Genomic DNA, 6526 nt, shown 5'->3' with positions numbered 1-6526 from the left:
CGCATTTTATGAAATCTGGCAAATGGATGTCAAAATTGCATTCCTTAATGGATTTATTAAAGAAGAGTTGTATATGATGCAACCAGCAGGTTTTCTCAATCCTAAAGGTGCTAACAAAGTGTTCAAGCTCCAGCGATCCATCTATGGATGGGTACAAGCATCTTGGAGTTGGAATATACACTTTGATGAGTTAATCAAAGCATATAGTTTTATACAGACTTGCGGTGAAGCCTGTATTTACAAGAAAGTGAGTGGGAGCACTACAGCCTTTTTGATAAGTATATGTGAATGACATATTGTTGATCGGAAATGATGTAGAATTTTCTGGAAAGCATAAAGGAGTGTTTGAAAGGAGTTTTTCAAAGAAAGACCTCGGTGAAGCTGCTTACATATTGAGCATCAAGATCTATAGAGATAGATCAGGATGCTTGATAAGATTTTTTCAATGAGTACATACCTTGACAAGATTTTGAAGTAGTTCAAAATGGAATAGTCAAAGGAGTTCTTGCCTGTGTTGCAATGTGTGAAGTTGAGTAAGACTCAAAACCCAACCACGACAGAAAATAGAAAGAGAATGAAAGTCATTCCCTATGCCTCAGTCATAGGTTCTATAAAGTATGCTATTCTGTGTACCAGACCTATTGTGTACCTCACCATGAGTTTGGCAAGAGGGTACAATAGTGATCCAGGAGTGGATCAATGGACAACAGTCAAAAATATCCTTAGTGAAATAAGGATATGTTTCTCGGTTATGGAGGTGACAAAGAGTTCATCGTAACGGGCTATGTTGATGCAAGCTTTGACACTGATCCAGATGACTATGAGTCTCAATCTGGATACATATTTAAAGAGGAACAATTAGCTAGAGTAGCTCCGTGCAGAGCATTATAGACATAGAAATTTGCAAAATACATACGGATCTGAATATGGCAGACCCGTTGACTAAACTTCTCTCACAAGCAAAACATGATCACACCTTAGTACTCTTTGGGTGTTAATCACATGGCAATGTGAACTAGATTATTGACTCTAGTAAACCCTTTGGGTATTGGTCACATAGCGATGTCAACTATAGGGTGTTAACCACATGAGATGTGAACTATTGGTTTTAAATCACATGGCGATGTGAACTAGATTACTGACTCTAGTGCAAGTGGGAGACTGAAGGAAATATGCCCTAGAGGCAATAATAAAGTTGTTATTTTATATTTCCTTATATCATGATAAATGATTATTATTCATGCTAGAATTGTATTAACCAGAAACTTAGTACATGTGAATACATAGACAAAACAGAGTGTCCCGAGTATGCCTCTACTTGACTAGCTTGTTAATCAAAGATGGTTATGTTTCCCGACCATAGACATGTGTTGTCATTTAATGAACGGGATCACATCATTAGAGAATGATGTGATGGACAAGACCCATCCGTTAGCTTAGCATAATGATCGTTAAGTTTTATTGCTATTGCTTTCTTCATGACTTATATATATTCCTCTGACTATGAGATTATGCAACTCCCGAATACCAGAGGAACACCTTGTGTGCTATCAAACGTCACAACGTAACTAGGTGATTATAAAGATGCTCAACAGGTGTCTCCGAGGTGTCTGTTGGGTTGGCATAGATCGAGATTAGGATTTGTCACTCCGATTATCGGAGAGGTATCTCTGGGCCCTCTCGGTAATGCACATCACTATAAGCCTGGCAAGCAATGTGACTAATGAGTTAGTTGCAGGATGATGAATTACGGAACGAGTAAAGAGACTTGCCGGTAACGAGATTGAACTAGGTATGATGGTACCGACGATCGAATCTCGGGTAAGTAACATACCGATGACAAAGGGAACAACGTATGTTGTTTTGTGGTTTGATCGATAAAGATATTCGTAGAATATGTAGGAGCCAATATGAGCATCCAGGTTCTGCTGTTGGTTATTGACCGGAGATGTGTCTCGGTCATGTATACATAGTTCTCGAACCAGTAGGGTCCGCATGCTTCACGTTCGATGACGATTTATATTATGAGTTATGTGTTTTGGTGACCGAAGTTTGTTCGGAGTCCCGGATGAGATCACATACATGAGGAGGAGTCTCGAAATGGTCGAGAGGTAAAGATTCATATATTGTAAGGTAGTATGCGGACATCGAAATGGTTTCGAGTGGTTCGAGTATTTTACCGAAGTACCGAGGGGTTACCGGACCCCCCCCCCCCCGGGGGGGGGAGGGGGGGAAGTATTGGGCCTACAAGGGCCTTAGTGGAGAGAGAGGAGGGCCGCAAGGGGTGGCCTCCCCCCCATGTTAGTTCAAATTGGACTAGGGGGAGGGGGCGGCGCCCCCCTTTCCCTCTCCCTCTCCTTCCTTTCCTTCTCCGGTAAGAAAGGAAAAGGGGGGAGGGGAATCCTACTAGGAGTGGAGTCCTAGTAGGACTCCCCCCATGGCGTGCCCCCTCGTTGAAGGAAATATGCCCTAGAGGCAATAATAAAGTTGTTATTTATATTTCCTTATATCATGATGAATGTTTATTATTCATGCTGGAATTGTATTAACGGGAAACTTAGTACATGTGTGAATAGATAGACAAACAGAGTGTCCCTAGTATGCCTCTACTAGACTAGCTCGTTAATCAAAGATGGTTAAGTTTCCTAACCATAAACATGTGTTGTCATTTGATGAACGGGATCACATCATTAGAGAATGATGTGATGGACAAGACACATCCATTAGCTTAGCACTATGATCGTTTAGTTTATTGTTATTGCTTTCTTCATGACTTATACATTTTCCTATGACTATGAGATTATGCAACTCCCGAATACCGGATGAACACTTAGTCTGCTATCAAACGTCACAACATAACTTGGTGATTATAAAGAAGCTCTATAGGTGTCTCCGATGGTATTTGTTGAGTTGGCATAGATTGAGATTAGGATTTGTCACTCCGATTATCAGAGAGGTATCTCTGGGCCCTCTCGGTAATGCACATCATTATAAGCCTTCCAAGCAATGTGACTAATGAGTTAGTTGCGGGATGATGCACTACGAATGAGTAAAGAGACTTGTCGGTAATGAGATTGAACTAGGTATGATGATATGACGATCGAATCTCCGACAAGTAACATACCGATGACAAAGGGAACAACGTATGTTGTTATGCGGTTTGACTGATAAAGATCTTCATAGAATATGTGGGAGCCAGTATGAGCGTCCAGGTTCTGCTAATGGTTATTGACCGGATATGAGTCCCGGTGATGTCTACATAGTTCTCGAACCCGTAGGGTCCGCACGCTTAACATTCGATGACGATCGGTATTATGAGTTTATGTGTTTTGGTGTACCGAAGGTAGTTCGGAGTCCCGGATGAGATCACGGACATGACGAGGTGTCTAGAAATGGTCGAGACATGGAGATTCATATATTGGATGACTATATTCGGACACCGAAATAGTTCCGAGGTGTATCGGGTATTTTCTGGAGTATAGGGGGGTTATTGGGTCTCATTGGCCTATTGGTGGAAGAGAGGAGGCAGGCCAAGGCAGGGCGCGCGCCCCCCTAGCCCAAACCAAATTGGAGTAGGGGGGCCCGGCCCCCCTTTCCTTCTTTTCTCCCTCACCTTCCCCTTCTCCTTGTTGGAATAGGAAAGGGGGGGCGAATCCTACTTGGAGTAGGATTGCCCCCCCCATGGCGTGCCTCCTCCCCCTGGCCGGCCTCCTCCTCCCTTCTCCCTTTATATACGTGGGAGGGGGCACTCCAAAGGCACACAAGTTTTTCTCTTAGCCGTGTGCGGTGCCCCCCTCCACAGAAACACATCTCGGTCATATCATTGTAGTGCTTAGGCGAAGCCCTTCGTCGGTAACTTCATCATCACTGTCACCACACTGTCGTGCTGACGAAACTCTCCCTCGGCCTCAGCTGGATCAAGAGTTCGAGGGACGTCATCGAGCTGTACATGTGCAGATCGCGGAGGTACCGTGCGTTCGGTGCTTGATCAGTTGGATCGCGAAGACATTTGACTACATCAACCGCGTTACTTAGCGCTTCCGCTTTTGGTCTACGAGGGTACGTGGACACACTCTCCCCGTTCGTTGATATGCTTCTCCTAGATAGATCTTGCATGATCGTAGGATTTATTTTGAAATACTACGTTCCCCAACAGTGGTATCAGAGCCAGATGCGTAGATGTTATATGCACAAGTAGAACACAAAGAGTTGTGGGCGATAATAGTCATACTTCTTACCAGCATGTCATACTTTGATTCAGCGGTATTGTTGGATGAAGTGGCCCAGACCAACATTACATGACCGCGTTCATGAGACTGGTTCTATCACCGTGCTTTGCACACATGTGGCTAGTGGGTGTCTGTTTCTCCAACTTTAGTTGAATCGAGTGTGACTACGCGCGGTCCCTGTTGAAGGTTAAAATAGCACACTTGATGAAAAATGATTGTGGTTTTTGATGCGTAGGTAAGAACGGTTCTTGCTAAGCCCGTAGCAGCCACGTAAAACTTGCAACAACAAAGTAGAGGACATCTAACTTGTTTTTGCAGAGCTTGCTGTGATGTGATATGGTCAAGACATGATGATATATAAATTGTTGTATGAGATGATCATGTTTTGTAAAAGTTATCGGCAACTGGGAGGAGCCATATGGTTGTCACTTTATTGTATGAAATGCATTCGCCATGTACTTGCTTTACTTTATCACTAAGAAGTAGCGATAGTCGTAGAAGCAATAGTTGGCGAGACGACAATGATGCTTCGATGGAGATCAAGGTGTCAAGCCGGTGACGATGGTGATCATGACGGTGCTTTGGAGATGGAGATCAAAGGCACAAGATGATGATGGCCATATCATATCACTTCTATTGATTGCATGTGCTTTTTATCCTTTATGCATCTTATTTTGCTTAGTACGATGGTAGCATTATAAGATGATCTCTCACTAAATTTCAAGGTATAAGTGTTCTCTCTAAGTATGCACCATTGCTACAGTTTGTCGTGCCGAGACACCACGTGATGATCGGGTGTGATAAGCTCTATGTTCACATACAACGGGTGCAAGCCAGTTTTGCACATGCAGAATACTCGGGTTAAACTTGACGAGCCTAGCATATGCAGATATGGCCTCGGAACACTGAGACTGAAAGGTCGAGCGTGAATCATACAGTAGAGATATGATCAACATAGTGATGTTCACCAATGAAAACTACTCCATCTCATGTGATGATCGGACATGGTTTAGTTGATATGGATCACGTGATCACTTAGATGATTAGAGGGATGTCTATCTAAGTGGGAGTTCTTAAGTAATATGATTAATTGAACTTTAATTTATCATGAACTTAGTACCTGATAGTATTTTGCATGTCTATGTTGTTGTAGATAAATGGCCCATGCTACTGTTCCATTGAATTTTAATGCGTTCGTAGAGAAAGCTAATTCGAAAGATGATGGTAGCAACTACACGGGCTGGGTCCATAACTTGAGGATTATCCTCATTGCTGCACAGAAGAATTACGTCCTGGAAGTACCGCTAGGTGCCAAACCCGCTGCAGGAGCAACACTAGATGTTATGAACGTCTGGCAAAGCAAAGCTGATGACTACTCGATAGTTCAGTGTGCCATGCTTTACGGCTTAGAACCGGGACTTCAACGACGTTTTGAACGTCATGGAGCATATGAGATGTTCCAGGAGTTGAAGTTAATATTTCAAGCAAATGCCCGGACTGAGAGATATGAAGTCTCCAATAAGTTCTACAGGTGCAAAATGGAGGAGAATAGTTCTGTCAGTGAGCATATACTCAGAATGTCTGGGTACCACAATCACTTGACTCGGCTGGGAGTTAACTGTAACGCCCCGGATCCGATGCGCCAGGTGTCCGCCAGTTATTCGCCGTCGTTGCCATGTCATTTGCTTGCGTGTTGCACTTTTCCATGTCATCATCTGCATTTCATATCATGTCATCTTGTGCATTTCATCTTGCATGTGTGTTCATCTCATGCATCCGAACATTTTCCCCGTTGTCCGTTTTGCAATCCGGCGCTCCTATGTCATCCGGCGTCCCTTTTTGGACTCTTCTCTTGTGCGGGTGTTAAAGGTTCTCGGAATGGACCGAGGTTTATCAAGTGGCCTTGGTATAGCACCGGTAGACCGCCTGTCAAGTTTCGTTCCATTTGGAGGTCGTTTGATACTCCAACGGTTAACCGGGTAACCGTGAAAGCCTCTTTGAGTTGCAGCCCAACACCCCTTCCAAAGTGGCCCAAAACCCATCTAACTCCCCTCCATGCTCTCGGTCGTTCGATCACGATCGCGTGGCCGAAAACCGCTCCTCATTTGGACTCTCCTAGCTCCCTCTACCTATATATATGTGATCCTCCCCGAAATTCCGGTCTAACCCTAGATCATTCTCCCCTCCGCGCCGCCGGACGTTTCATCCTCCACCGCCGGACATGTCCGCCGCTGCTCCTCGCCCAACCGGACGCCGCCACCTGTCCCCGTCGTCTCTCTCCTCCGCGCCCCGCCGCC

Source organism: Triticum aestivum, chromosome 7B, assembly GCF_018294505.1.
Source record: "Triticum aestivum cultivar Chinese Spring chromosome 7B, IWGSC CS RefSeq v2.1, whole genome shotgun sequence".
In the NCBI taxonomy this organism is placed as follows: Eukaryota; Viridiplantae; Streptophyta; class Magnoliopsida; order Poales; family Poaceae; genus Triticum; species Triticum aestivum.
This window is presented reverse-complemented; position numbering follows the sequence as displayed.